This window comes from Galeopterus variegatus, unplaced genomic scaffold, assembly GCF_000696425.1.
Source record: "Galeopterus variegatus unplaced genomic scaffold, G_variegatus-3.0.2 Scaffold436, whole genome shotgun sequence".
NCBI lineage: Eukaryota > Metazoa > Chordata > Mammalia > Dermoptera > Cynocephalidae > Galeopterus > Galeopterus variegatus.
The window spans coordinates 773096-788646 of NW_007726547.1; the positions used below are offsets into that span (position 1 = coordinate 773096).

The 15551-nt window shown below is 42.0% G+C and overlaps 1 protein-coding gene across 13 annotated transcripts in view; it reads right to left on the reverse strand.

Annotated features, from left to right (window-relative positions):
* The window catches only part of PARD3 (par-3 family cell polarity regulator), a 714454-nt gene that overhangs the window by 698024 nt on the left and 879 nt on the right, over nt 1–15551 (reverse strand). The gene's annotated exons all lie outside the window — the stretch shown is intronic.

Here is a 15551-nt window from a genome sequence, read left to right on the forward strand (position 1 = left end):
GACGACATGGAAAAAGGCAAGAGAACTGGGTTACTCGGCACAACTTTGAGGAAACAGTGAGAGTCAGTTTGTGACAGGCGCAGAGTGGTGGTAGGAGATGAAGGGGAAAAGGTAGGCTGGGGTCAGCTCTCAGGCCAACACATTAGAATTTTACTTGGAGAGCCATGCAGAACCCATGGGCTTTTCTGTACCAGAAAGTGACATGATGAAAGATGTCCTTAGGAAGGTCACTCCTATGGAAATGTGTAGGGTGGGTCATTTCACATGGGGTAGATATCTATGAACCAGGAGATACCCACAACAAATGGTGGCTGACAAACCATTAGACCCAAAGCCTGACACCTGTCAGTTATACTCACTTTAACCAAAACTGGATGGATTTAAGCAATACCATACTTAAAGTCATTTCAGTGGAGTTGCATCTCACACAAGGGTTATGCTTTAAACAGCAGGGGGGTGAGGCAAACTTAGCATATGGTTAAATTATCCTTGAAAACTCCATTTAATTGCCCACAAGCACAAGGTGATGTTCCCACAATGGGGGGACTCAGGAAAGGATACCACACAGGGGACAAGTGTTTCCCCCTTCAAATGTCATCCTCAGTCCAGGCCACACACTTACTACGAGGGATGGACACAAACTACCTTTACTCTTCTACCATCTGTCTCTGTCTCTTTGCTTAGCACGTAGACTTTAATGCACTGCAACGGGACATCCTGTGATGCAACACCCCTGGGCTTCAACCCCCCCCCAAAAAAACTTCATGTTAGAAAAATAACTGACTCGGGCCGGCCCGGTGGCGCACTGGATAGTGCGCCGCTTGGGAAGCGCGGCGGCGCTNCAGTGAGAGTCAGTTTGTGACAGGCGCAGAGTGGTGGTAGGAGATGAAGGGGAAAAGGTAGCCTGGGGTCAGCTCTCAGGCCAACACATTAGAATTTTACTTGAGAGCCATGCAGAACCCATGGGCTTTTCTGTACCAGAAAGTGACATGATGAAAGATGTCCTTAGGAAGGTCACTCCTATGGAAATGTGTAGGGTGGGTCATTTCACATGGGGTAGATATCTATGAACCAGGAGATACCCACAACAAATGGTGGCTGACAAACCATTAGACCCAAAGCCTGACACCTGTCAGTTATACTCACTTTAACCAAAACTGGATGGATTTAAGCAATACCATACTTAAAGTCATTTCAGTGGAGTTGCATCTCACACAAGGGTTATGCTTTAAACAGCAGGGGGGTGAGGCAAACTTAGCATATGGTTAAATTATCCTTGAAAACTCCATTTAATTGCCCACAAGCACAAGGTGATGTTCCCACAATGGGGGGACTCAAGAAAGGATACCACACAGGGGACAAGTGTTTCCCCCTTCAAATGTCATCCTCAGTCCAGGCCACACACTTACTACGAGGGATGGACACAAACTACCTTTACTCTTCTACCATCTGTCTCTGTCTCTTTGCTTAGCACGTAGACTTTAATGCACTGCAACGGGACATCCTGTGATGCAACACCCCTGGGCTTCAACCCCCCCCCAAAAAAACTTCATGTTAGAAAAATAACTGACTCGGGCCGGCCCGGTGGCGCACTGGATAGTGCGCCGCTTGGGAAGCGCGGCGGCGCTCCCGCCCGAGGGTTCGGATCCCACATACAGACCGGTTCCCGCTCACTGGCTGAGCGAGGCATGGGAGCAACACCAAGGGTTGCGATCCCGTTGCCAGTCCCGGTCCGGTGCGGGAGCAACACCGAGGGTTGCGATCCCATTGCCGGTCCCCGGTCCGGTACGGGGGCAACACTGAGGGTTGCGATCCGTTGCCGGACACGGAAAAAGACAAAAGACAAAAAAAAAAAAGAAAAGAAAAATAACTGACTCTTCTTTAAATATGAAATTTCTTTGGTAAATGGTAAATAATTTAAAATATTATCAGAAATACAAAAGTCAATTTCCATCATTTCCAGAACTGTATCTAAGAAAGGTAGATTCATACTCAAGTTCAATCAGTAAACAGATCATTACAAAAGCTGCCTTCTGACCACTGCTCGTTAAGTAGACTGATGAAATGACCACATTCCCTCATCTGTGTATGAACTTGAGGGTGCCCTGGCTTACTTACCTCATAGGACATTCCCATAAAGGAATCATGAGTGGCACAACCACTTTGAACCTCTTAGGAGAAGATGCCGCATAAACATAAGATGTTATTATCATTATCTCTTTCTACCGTACAGCCTGGGAAAGTTGTCAGATCTTTGGGCTCATGAAATAGGAACACAAACTACTTTTTAGGTTTGTCAGCTTCAAAAGCTCAGAATATGCATTTTATTACCCATGCCCAGATCAAGAAAAGGACTATTATAAAATATGACACCTAACAATAAAAAGAATAAATGTATGGTGTTGTATGCAATACACACACACACACACACACACACACACACACAAATGTATGGCAAAAAAGATGGCCACAAGTTCCTGGACACTCCTCACGCTGAAAAGTGGAGTCTATGCCCCATCCCCTTGAATCTAGGAAGGCTTAGTGACTGATCTAATAACCTGAATACAGGGACAGTGATGCTGCACTGGCTTCCAGGCCTAGGTCTTAAGAGAGTGGCAGTTTCCTCCTCCTGACTTTTGGGACACTCTCTCTAGGAGCCCTGAGCCATAGCATAAGAAGTCCAACTACCCTGAGACCTCTATGCTAGACACGCCATGTGTTCATGCTCTAGTCAACAATCCCAGCTGAGCCCAACCTTCTAGTCACCCCCACCAACCACCGGACATGTGAATGGAGCCATCCTGGACCCTCAAGACCAGGTCACCTGCCAGCTGAATACCCCCAAGTAACCCCAAGTGGAGTGGAGGAGTAACCCAGCTGAGCCCTGCCCAAATTCTTGACCCACAAAATCATGAGATATAATTAGACAGTTGTTGATTTACGCCATTAAGTTTTGGGTGACTTGTTATGCAGGAATAACTTAATACACATTAATTTTCAAATGACATTTTTACTAATCAACTTATGGTCAAGTGCTATTTGATACTGCTGCATAAGATAAAAAATTCTCACATGAGCACTGCTATCAGACAGAGTATAGCTTTAACTAATTTCTACCAGGTCTATAAAATTTAGTATTAGTAAGTTCTTATAGCAGCAGTATATTTGAAGACAATATTTTAAAATATTATTACAAATAATTATACTTTGAAACTCTAAAAATACCCTTGAGGAAATTATTTCCTGTTGTAATCACATCTCACCAGTCATGCCACAAACACTTGGAGCACTGTGCTCGGTTCTCAACTTGCTAAATACACACAGGGCTACAGGAGCAGCCAGGAAAGGGACTGAAGGGAAGGAGGACTGGACGGCCCCCAGAGGAGTTTAATCACATCTCACCAGTCATGCCACAAACACTTTGAGCACTGTGCTCGGTTCTCAACTTGCTAAATACACACAGCGCTACAGGAGCAGCCAGGAAAGGGACTGAAGGGAAGGAGGACTGGACGGCCCCCAGAGGAGTGGCCACGCAAACTCAGCCTGTCCGCACAAGCTGTGCAACGAAGGTTGGCAAATTCCACATAGATTATGATAGCTTGGTTATCTGCCCTCTTTTCCTTACTTTTAGTATTATATAAAACATATAAATACATAGGCTATAAGGAGCCATATTGATAAGAAAAACAAAAATGACAATGCTTGTAGAAGAGATAAAACTGATCCATGAGCACACAAATCCTCTGGCCCACATTTAGGTTTAGGCCATTGACATCGTGGTGCCAGGGTGGGAACTGTTCAGTGGGAATATTCTAAGGAGCGCAGTATAAAAGAATAAAAGGAATTGTTTACCAGCCTTGTGAAAGTGTGCCTACTATGTTCTCTAATATTATTGTTTCTCTGACAAACGAATGCACATTCACAAACAAGCTTCAAAAGAAATTCTAGTAAGAGGGGTATTTAGTCCACTGCTCACAAGCCGTCTTCCCTGCTTTACCTAAAAATCTTAGTTGCACTGTTTCTGTACATCACAAACACACAGATGATGTGTCTGACAAACACATAACTCATGTATGTTACTCACCCTGGCCTTTCCATTCCCCTCTCATTACTATCCCCCTGGTGCTGTCTTTTTACTGCTCTTCCTTAACCCTTTTTAACTTTTTAATCCATTTCTGTTCAGTAGAGTGGTTTTTAAACTTAGACGTCATGAAGAGTTAACAGCTACAACCTAAGGAATACCTGACACACATATTGTAAAATTGTTTCACAAATAAAACTCAAAAATTAACAGGAAGGAGAGCTGAATAACTTCAAAAGTCAGAAATGAAAATGTACAGACTGGCCCATTGTCACACAAGTGACCAACCACTGAGCACCCTGGCTGATTCTCTCAACTTGTGCTCTGGAAATTTCAGTGCACAGCCAAACAGCAGTGTAGGGTCCCAAATCACACGACATCCCCAAAGGGTCTGGAGGTGGTCTAGACCAGCCATTTCCACCTTAGCTGCACAGACAACCACCTGAAGAGCTTTGCAGAAATACCAGTATCCAACCCTGACCCACAGACCTAATTCCCTTGGTTTGTGTGCAGCTTGGCATCAGTTTTTTAAAAACCTTTCTGGTGCTCCTACCTTACAGCCAGGATTAAAAGCAACTACCCTGGTACCATCCAAAGATCTACTTAAAATACAGATTCTCATACAGAGGGTCTGGAATGAGGTCCAAGATTCTATATTTCTAACAAGTTTCCAAGAGATGCCAGTGCTGCTTGTCAACGGACCACACCTGAGTAGCGAGGGTCTTATCTAGCCAAGGCTCCTTGACCTTCAACCAACTTGAAGATCATTCCAAAGGGGCACTTATTTCCGAAACCCGTAAACCATCCAAGCAAACCCAAGAACCTATTTCCATGGCTACTATTTACTCTTTCTTGTGGAATCACTACATCCTACAATGCACAGGCCCCATCACAGTGATTCCCAGTGCAGGCTCTACAGTTGAAGGGGTCAGCCTGAGAAGACCAAGCCATGCATCAGATATGTAACCTTTTGAAACTTTCTTATCCCCTGCAGCCCAAGCTTTCTCACCTGTAAACTTGTAATTGCATCACACACCATCACTGCTAACCATTGCTCTTGATAATAATGCTGTTACTACTACTATTTTCTGACACCATCATCTCCTGGTTCTCCTCCTACCTCTCTGAAACTCCTTTTCAATTAGTTGGGGCTGAGAAAATGTAAAAAATGTGACAGGTATCACTGTTTAACACACTTTCTCAACAACTCCCCAAACTGAAAGGCAGATAAATAATGCCCATGATACAGCACCTCTTGTGCAAGAGCCGTTGACCATGAGTCCTGACCTAAAAAGCTTGATGACATCAAAACCAAAGACTGAGGTGAAAATACCACTCCACTGAATCAATAAAGATAGCAGCTTCCCTTCTCATAGGTGGAAAAAAGAAACAGCCCAGGACCAAAAACTCTTCTGTTTCACACTAAAATTTCACCTATCAAAACAGACTAAGATCCGTATAAAATTCTCCCAGTTGTTTCTCTACAGTTTTATTATAAACTGCTTGAGGATTCTGGAAAGTTTCTGAAAGCACCACTCATCACTTTCATTAGCAAAGCACAAAAACAAAGAGGAATTTGTGAAAGAAAGAGATATATATAAATTCCAACCTCCTGTGCTGCTATTTCTCTTTTCCGTGTCCTATATGAAACTTAAAGCTTTGGATTTCAAATGCACTCGTGTGAAACAATGTATACAAACAAGTACTGGAAGAGATCAGAGTCAAAATATAAACATTGCACAACTAGATAAGCTTTATTATTTTAATCACTACTTAGCAACTTCCCTAAATACATATGTGGAGAAGGAGGAGCATTACTTTAATTAATGAGATGTTTAAGGTCCTCAAAAAGAGATAAACAACTTTTAATACTGTGGTATGGAAAGGATGGATGAGAGGCGGTGGACCTCATGAATACAAACCCAATGTGTTGATCACTTTGCAAGACATAGTAACACTGCCTGACACAGCCAGAACCTGAATAAGCCATCAAGACACCACCCCTATTTAGTATGATAAATATGTCAACTCTTGGGTGAAGTCTTCAGGTGACTGGTATTGGGTGCCTTTAGCTGAACTAAGGTATTAAAGGCTGAATCAACCTGTCAATCCTCACAACTACCCACCTAAGCAAAAGATGTTCTGTGTGTTCCTTACTGCTGATTCAGCTGTCCTAAACACTTTACTTTTCTCTGGGTCTTAATATGGTGATTCTGGAATTTCTTTTTTTTTTAAAAAAAGATGACCAGTAAGGGGATCTTAACCCTTGACTTGGTGTTGTCAGCACCACGCTCTCCCAAGTGAGCTAACCGGCCATCCCTATATAGGGATCTGAACCCGTGGCCTTGGTGTTATCAGCACCACGCTCACTCTTCCAAGTGAGCCATGGGCCAGCCCTGATTCTGGAATTTCTACAGCACATTTAGAAGAAAAAAGTGACCCTTCAGCAGCTCATCTTGAAAAATGACACAATATAAGTCAAATAAAAATGACTGTGAATTATCCACTAAAATTATGCCTAATTTATGTTTAAAACTTGAAGAAGAAGAAAAAGACTTGATAATGATGAAGAATCTATTACATGACTGGGGCATTGTCTATATTAAATCACTTAATCTTCACGGCTGCCAACAAAAGATAACATCCCCAATTATGGATGGGAAAACTGGGGCTCACAGAGATTGTGGGATTTGCCAAAACTCAACACACTGGGGGCCAAAACCAAAAATCAGAAAAGCTCTTCAATTATGGACATCTTTGGAGCATCCAAATCAGTGTCACCAAGATTTTATTTTTTAATTTGCAGAAGAAAATTTTCTTGAGTGAATTTTTAAAGAACAGTTTTACCACACACAGTTTCCCACATCTACTGAAGTTCTACTGAGAGTGAAAAGAAACAGTTTAGAAAAGCTTATTCAAGTAAGCCTTCATTGCTGGCAACCATTCTCAGCAAAAACGAAAGAACAGTACAGCTAACATTTTACTCCATTTTACTTCCTACAGTATCTTTTTACATTCTCTCTTAGAAGCTTGACAACACTTACATGAGGTAGGTGGTATTAGAAGTCCAGGATCCTGGACTTATGGAGGTTACTGGTCTTGCTGTCAAACTACAAATGATGGAATCTGCTCTTCTGAATCCCTGGTCCCTAATGTGTCACACTACTGATGTGCCTGCCTCCTAGAAGAAAACATACCCACCACCAAACTTTCCACTCTCAGCTTAATTGTATCTTCACAAACATCTATACTTTACACAGTGAGTCATAAAATATGAAAGATAAAACTGACGCCACCAGAGAAAGTATTAGAATTCCAGGTTTCCTTCAAAGAAATATTCCTGGTAGAATGTGGCTTCCTAATTCAAAATATGCTCATTTCAAAGTCCTCAACAGTACAAATGCTTGACATCTCACCATGTTCCAGGTGTAGTTGTTTAAATATCAATCCAAATGATGCACTTTCACTTACAGAGCCACTTGATTTGTCAAAAGGTTTTTTCCAGATCTCTAACAAAGTGAAAGGTACCAAATCCTATATTCAACTTTAATGGACTTAGTGATTAGTCATATCCTGTGTATATATCAGGAAACCAATATCCTGCACATTTTATCTCCCTCTTCTGCAGGTGCTGCTGGCTATAATAAGAGAAATCTCAGTTTAAAGTGTAACCCTGCTGGGCAGGAACCTGGCCGTTATTTACATACAACTTTGCACATTGGGTTTCAGAATTATAAATTATACATCCTTAATGCCTTTGTGTTACAAGAAAATGTGTTCCCTGGGAAAGAGTTTACTTTTTAATTTTAGATTTAGTATTGTATTTAGAAAAGAAAACTAAAACACAGACATTAAATGATTTTCTATCTTTTATTATACACATAAAAGAAGAACAAAAAACCATTCTCATATCAACCACCTGCACAAAATCAGCACTCTCTTCTTTGTGCTTTTAATCTGTTAATACAACATATTTGGTTAGTTAGCAATTTTAGGTCTTTGAGACACATAATAAGTTGTTTTCTTAAATGTTAGAGAAGGAAATGTTGATTTTTAGTGTAGACTATCTCAAAGAGGCCTTTTCGAAAATATAATCCCTATAACATAGACTAGTTTCCTAATCTAAAGGGATGTGGTACAAATAACAAGAACTAGAAAAATACATACTCTAAAAAGAAACATTTGAGTTCCAAAAATTTAGGTGTTACGACGTCTGAATATTAAAGAACACCAAGAGTGGGAGAAATAATATTGACCTGATTGTCTTCTCTAAAACTACTTCAATTTATACCACTATAAAAACACCAACCTCATGAATATATGTGTATGTATATGTATACACATATCAGACATTTAGTATCATGCAGTATCATATATCCATTTATAATTCAGAAGCAAACAGAATAGTATTAAGTCATTTCTGAGCATGTGAATTATCTTAAAAGATACTTATTTTGGGCCGGCCCTGTGGCTCACTCGGGAGAGTGTGGCGCTGGTAGCGCCAAGGCCATGGGTTAGGATCCTATATAGGGATGGCCGGTGCGCTCGCTGGCTGAGCATGGTGTGGACCACACCGAGCTGAGGGGTGCGATCCCCTTGCCGGTCACCAAAAAAAAAGACACTTATTTTGAGACAACAAGGAGTTTTGAAGGACACCCTAGGCAAAACTTAGCCTCTCAAAAGCAAGCATTTGACTTGCGGGGCAACTCCATCAATCCAAAGTAAGGGAAGCAAAATATTCTCAAAGTGTGGGTGGGTAGAATAAGAGATGCTCTACATCACGCCTCTCTGAAAAGCCACTGCACATCACTCCCACATCACGGTCCCACGAGCACCATAACCATACAGACTTACAGAGGACTAGCAGAGGGAGCCCAGCCCAGCACCTATGAATATGAGAAGGTGAAGACGGGAAAACAGAGATGCAAAGAGCTTGCGAGATTTGCCAAAGCTCGAAACTACTGAGAGCCAACAGCAAAAACTGGAAAAGCTCTTCCACTATGTACATCTCTGGGGCATCCTCACCAACCTTGATGCAGCAAAGGAGCTGGTGAGCTGGGCAGGAAGCAGTCTCTGGCTGAGGATGGGTGAACAATTGGTGATGCCTTTAAAGGGGGAAGCGGATAGCAAGGTGAGACCAGGAGGTTGGAGGCTCAGCAGTCAAGAAATTAACAGACAGCAGCAGGATAGATAGTGCAGGCCCATGAAAGCAGGGATTGTACATTGTATGGAACATTCCTACAAACAGCTAGTTCTTCTATGAGGTGTATGAGGATCTCTGACACACAAATACAGTCATGCTCTGCATAAAGACATTTTGGTCAACTACAGACCTCATATTTACCGATGGTCCCATGAGATTATAATAACTAAACCATACAGCCTAGGTGTGTAGTGGGCTATGCCATCTAGGCTTGTGTCAGCACACTCTATGATGTTCACACAACAACAAAATCGCTAACAACACATTTCTCAGAACACATCCCCTCCATTAAGCAACACACGACTGTACATGTTATTTTATAGAACTCTCAGAACTATAAAATATCTAAAAATGGAGCTTTGTTCATAATGGCTCATGTAGTATATTTTTAAGACTCTTTATTGAGATATAATCACATACCATAAAATCCACCCATTTAAAGTATACAATTCAATGATTTTTTTTTTTGTCTAGTCATAGAGTTGTGCAACCATCACCACTCTCTAAATTTAGAGCATTTTAATCACCCCCCCCCCAAAACCCTGTACCCACTAGAAGTCATTCCCATTTCCTCCCAACCTTTCCATAACCTCCCCACTCCCTCAGCCCTAGGCAACCACTGGTCTACTTTCTGGCTCTATAGATTTGCCTAGTCTGAACATTTCACATGAATGGAATCACTCAGTAAGCATATTCTTTGTGTCTAGCTTCTTTCAGTTTGCATAAAGTTGTAGCGTGTATTAATACCTTATTCCTTTTTATTGCCAAATAATATTCCTCTATATGCACATGCCTCATTTTATTTATCCATTCATCAACTGGTGGACATATGGGTTGGTCCCACTTTTGACCACCGTTTATACTCCTATGAACATTTGTGTACAAATTTTTGAGGGAACATATATTTTCATTTCTCTTAGGTATATACCTAGGACTGAAATTCCTGGGTCACATGGTAACTGTATGTTTAACATTTTGAGGAACCACCACAGTGTTTTCCAAAGTGGCTGTACCATTTTACATTCCCACCAGCAGTGTATGAGGGTTCCAGTTTTTCCATATCCTTGTCAACATTTGTTAGTACCTGGGATTTTTTTATTACAATCATCCTAGTGGGTACGGTGAAGTGGTATCTCATGGTTTTGATTTGCATTTCCTTCATAGCTAATGAAGTTGAGCATCTTTTCATGTACTTTTAGACATTTGTATATCTTCTTTGGAGAAATGTCTTTTAGATCCTTTGCTCATTTAAAAAATTGAATTAGTTATTTTATTGAGTTGTTGGAGTTCTTTATATATTCAGAGTACAAATCCCTCATCAGGTGTATGATTTGCAAATATTTTCTCCCATTCCATGGGTTGTCTTTTTTCTTTTTTACTTTATTTATTTATTTATTTATTTGATGGTGTTGTTTGGAGCACAAATGTTTTCAGTTTTGATGAAGTTAAATTTATCTGTTTTTTCTTTTGTCAGTTGGGCTTTTGGTGTTGTATCTATGAGACCATTGCCTAACACAAGGTGTTAAAGATTTGCTCCTATGATTTCTTCTAAGAGTTTTATAGTTTTAGATTTTATACTTAGGGCTATGATTCATTTTGAGTTAATTTTGCATATGTTGTGAAGTAGGGGTCTGATTTCATTCTTTTGGATGTACATATCCTATTATTTCAGCACAATCTGTAAAAAAGACGATTCTTTTTCCATTGGTACTTTTGTCTAAAATCAGCATAATTGTGATATGTAACCATTAATGTAGGAGTTTATTTCTAGATTCTTGATTCTGTGCCATTGATCTGTATATTTATCCAGTACCTCACTGTCTTGATTACTTTAGCTTTGTAGTAGGTTTTGAAATTAGGAAGTGTTACTTCTTCAGTGTTGCTCTTTTTTTCCAAGATTGTCTTGGCTATTTGGGACACTTTGCAATTCATATCAATTTTAGGATCAGCTTTGTCATTTTCTGCAAAAAAAATTCCAGCTGAAATTTTGATAGGAGGGAAGATAGAAAATGTTAATAAAATAATATTTCTTTCATTTCACTATTTTATGCCTGCCTCTATTTTCTCTCAATCTCTGCAACAGAATAACTATTAAAAAGCTTCAATAAGCTTGTAAATGTGTAACATGCAGTCATACATTTACTCACAGAAAAAATTCATACCAACCATAAGATTTTTCACAAAAACCATGACTTGCATGATTTTAGTAATCAACAGTCCCCCCCCCAAAAAAAGTACATTTTCAAAAGTTTCTGACCTTAAAATCAAATTGTTATTTTAAAAATAATCACAATACATTCTTATTAAGTAACTCCAAAGGGACATGTTTGAGGGACAGAAGCATGGCCCAAAAACCAGAGGGCCAGCTCACCAACCTGTAATACGGCCAGTACCAGCAGCTTTTACTTTCCCTGCCCCGTGTACACATGCACATACAATTTGTTCTGGTTGTGGTGCTACAGGCAAATGTTAACATTCTTACCTATTCTTCAATTACAATACACACTGCCTTTTTAAGCAGGAGTAGTGGGACACTTGGGAAAGTTTCCCGGGGAGTAAAACTGCTTGGTTGATAAAACGTATTAGTGATTCAATTCCTCTTTACTGAGCAGCTACATGGGCCAGCCCCAGTACTGAAGAGTTTCACATTCATCATCTTGTCCAACACTCACATTAACCCTGCAAGGAAATATCCCCTTTTAGAGATGAGGGTTGTATGGCCCAAGGTTAAATGGCTAATAAACCTAGGTCTCCAAACCCAATTCGAAGCCCCACTACCTCCCTGAGATGAGGGCTATGGGGGAAGGGGAGGGAGGGCAGCAAGCAAAAACGGTCCAGCAACTCCCCTCCCTCACTTTTGCCTTCTGTCCCTTTTCCCCTTTCAGTTACTCAGCAGCCAGTTAGCAGCATTTCTTTGGACTGAAGGCAGAGTTCACGCAAAAGCTGCTCCAAGCATCTTCCTAGAGGACTGCTTGCTGCCATGCCCAAATACCTGAATCCCTCCTGTACCATCGAGCTGTATAAAGTCCCAGAGTCTCACCTTGCCATTCACAGTCCTCCCCAGCTTCATCCTAACCCACCGTCTGACGGACTTGCCAAGGAGCCAAACTGGCCCTGAATGCCTGAATCACCTTTCTTCACACCGTTCCCCTTCCTTGAAAGCTTTCCTTCCCACTTCTCAAAGTCGCAGCAGATACTCTCCATATTCACATGCCTGGATCCCACTGCAGACCTACAGAACAAGAACCCCCTTCCTTGCCAGGCAAGTGCTTTTTGAGGAAGCACTGGCCTAAATCAAGGCCAGCTTCCCACCCACCAAGCTCAATGCAAACCCCAGTGACTAAATGAGACCCCCCACACACACACATACACCATAAATGATGCCTCCTACTTCCAAAATCCAGAAGCAATTACTGTCCCTGCCACCCCGTTGCCAATTAATGCTATCACCTACTGTTACTTATGATTTTACATATTCTTCCTGTCTCCTAGATTATACTCTTTTTGAGTACAAGAATTTGTCTTATATTTCTTCATAAAGCATGATTTTACACACAGCAGCCCTTCAACAAATCCCATACTTACGGGGCCGGCCCGTGGCTCATTCGAGAGAGTGTGGTGCTGATAACACCAAGGCCACGGGTTCGGATCCCATATAGGGATGGCTGGTTGGCTCACTGGGTGAGAGTGGTGCTGACAACACCAAGTCAAGGGTTAAGATCCCCTTACCGGTCATCTTTAAAAAAAAAAAAATCCCATACTTACAGCTGTGTTCTGCACCCTGTGGGTGCCAGACCACAGGCACTAGACGAACAGACACGTGTCAGTCCACTGACTCTAAGCACTTGAGAGAAAAATGTCACTGTCTAGCACAGCACCCTCCTCAGGGAGCATCTGGATGAGGACGGGTGAATGGGATGAACAGCCATTTTCACCCATCACAGATCCTAACCACAAAACATTTTTTCACTAGAGAAACAAATATGTTATATATGACTAAGTCTAAGCCTTCAACTATCTGCTTATTGAGGACGTTTCTGGTATTAAGTCATGCCATCCCACTGTCCAGAAAAATTGATTCAACCTGAAGAGCAAACAGCTCAAATGTAATCTCACAAAATTAACCCCACCATACCACAAAATGCTTACTGCAGAGAAAATCTTAGTGAGTTGGAATCTTCCTTTCTATTTTTTTTTTTTTTTTTGGCTTGGTTGTTTTTTATACAAAGCCATAAACAAGATCTGCCTGCATTTTTCCCCAACAGATGGGAGTTCATCACACCACATGTCACCTAGCAACCTAAACACCACTCCACAACTACCCAGCTACCCAATTCTTCATACAGATTTTGTCTTGTTCTATTATGCAACAAGGGTAAGGAACAGATAAGAGAATAAAAGTTAAAATGATGCTAATATGTGTTTGCTTCATAATCACTTTACATTGGGTGGGAAAAGTAGGAAGAAAGACTAAATATTAAACTTAATCATTACCTAACAATTTAAGAGGAAAAAATACAAATGGACCTGAGAAGGCACTCAGACTCTTCCAACATTTGAAAGTCAACAGTCTTGTGATCCAATGATTGAACTTTGTATACTGCAAAGTCCATCTTGAAATTCACCCACTGAACTGTAAGTTGCACTTAAAGAGCATTTAAATTTTGGAACCCCCTGAACCACCTCTGACTCTCCCTGTCATTTATCTCCACTGCATGACAGTCCACACCACTGGCCTCCTCCACCTGGAGGACCATGGAGACTACTGCCCTAGACCCTTACAGTCCATTTTCCACCAAGCAGCCAGAGAGACCCCTAGATTCCAGCACCCATAATAGTGCCTTGAACACAGTAATGCTTAAGAATTTCTGTGGAACAAACTAATGACTCAATCAACCAAACAACTACTTCTGTATCTCCCAAACAGGGAATTCAACCAACATTTATTGTGTGTGTGATGAAATATGAGTAATTTTAAGCACATAAAATCAGTACAATGAAAAGAAATGTCGATCTCCTTCTCCCTATTCAGGAGCCTAGGCACACCATGGAGTATTTCTCTGTCCTTATATAATTTATTTTGGTTTCCAGAGCATGTAGACAACTTGGTTATTCATTTAGAACATTTAGATCATAAACTGTCAGTCACAAACAATCTTTAAGAATCTTAAAAGTTTAGAAGATTTTCCCCCTTAGCTTTGCAAGATAAACAGGTGCCCAACTTCCACTAATTTTATTTGATTTTCAATGGAAGGGTTCAACCAATTTTAGAGCTGTTAAATAAAGCCAACATCTTCCATCCTTGTGTCAGGTTCCTAAACGTTTCCCCAAAATCATCTCTAAAAGGCCAAGTGTACGCTATTTTTTTTTCCAATACATACTAAAAACAATAATGGGAAAAGTTTTTCTTAATTTCAGAGAGAACTGGAGGCTACCACCCTGAGCACCCTGGGTACACTCGGTGAAACTGACAAAGCCCATAAGACCCAGGCCACTCCGCTGTCGGGAACAAATAGAAAATACCAAAATGAATCTGCTTTCCACCGAACACTGCTCAATTAAAAAGGAAATATCCTCAGGTGCTTGAGAGAAACTTCAGCGTGGGCTGTTGTCAAACAAAGACACAGTCGATAAAACAATTTAACGAAATGCCTTTTCACTTCTGACACATTGTAGAGGAATGCAGTTAAGTGGAGACAATGTTATCTCTCCACGACGTAAAAGGGAAATCCACTCAACCCCAAATCGGGCCCTGGCTCCGCAGCCCCGGCCCCCTATGGAAGCAGTTCCAGACAGATACGAGCGGAGGTCCCTGCAGGAAAACTTTTCACTCAGCGACTGGTGTCAGGGCTGTGCTTTTTAAAGGAGCTCTGCAGCGGGGCCTCTCCGTCACCGAAATTCTCCTCTCAACAAGGGCTCGCGAGCCAGTGGGAGCGGGTGTCCCTCTGGGGGCCGCCTTCCTGCCCCCGCGCCGGCGACGCTCCGCCACCTGCAGCCCCCACGCCGCGCCGGGGAGGAGAAGGCCGGTGGCTGCGGCTCTGTCCCCCGCGCAGGGGAGGGGAGTGCAGAGAGAAGGCACGCGGCCACTCTCCGTCGTGTGTGGAATAATCAAACTCTCCTCACCCCCAAAAAGTTCCCTTTCCCACCCCTGGCCGCGGGGCCTGGGAGCACGGAGAGGCCTGGGGCTGGATTTCAGCCGCCCGCAGCCGGCGGCCGGGGAGAGGCGGCCGGCCGGGCTTGGCCCGCGCCCCCCGCGCGTCGGGGTCG